The sequence below is a fragment of the Ciona intestinalis genome, unplaced genomic scaffold (genome assembly GCF_000224145.3).
Source record: "Ciona intestinalis unplaced genomic scaffold, KH HT000970.1, whole genome shotgun sequence".
NCBI lineage: Eukaryota > Metazoa > Chordata > Ascidiacea > Phlebobranchia > Cionidae > Ciona > Ciona intestinalis.
The window spans coordinates 84,545-84,885 of NW_004191291.1; positions in this window are offsets into that span (position 1 = coordinate 84,545).

The window sequence follows — 341 nt, forward strand, 5'->3', positions numbered from 1 at the left end:
TTAATTTATAAGACAAAATCAACTTGTACGCAAACTACAGTTTTATTTCAATTTATATTAATAATCTACAATACTAGATTGAGGATTCAAACTCCCCACACTACATTTTTTGGCGATTTTAACAATATTCAGCGTGCATTCTAAATGAGCATCTTATCGTTGCGCTTTTTATCTGATGAAAAATGTCGTATTCGTTCAACACCGAATTTAAATACATAACAACAGTAATCGCCTCTGCCGCGCACTATGCTGGGCCGTGTAAATACTGTCGAATAAAGCTAACATTTTTTCGTCTTTCACTAAATGGTTCGAACCAAACAACACCAGTCAATAAATCCAGG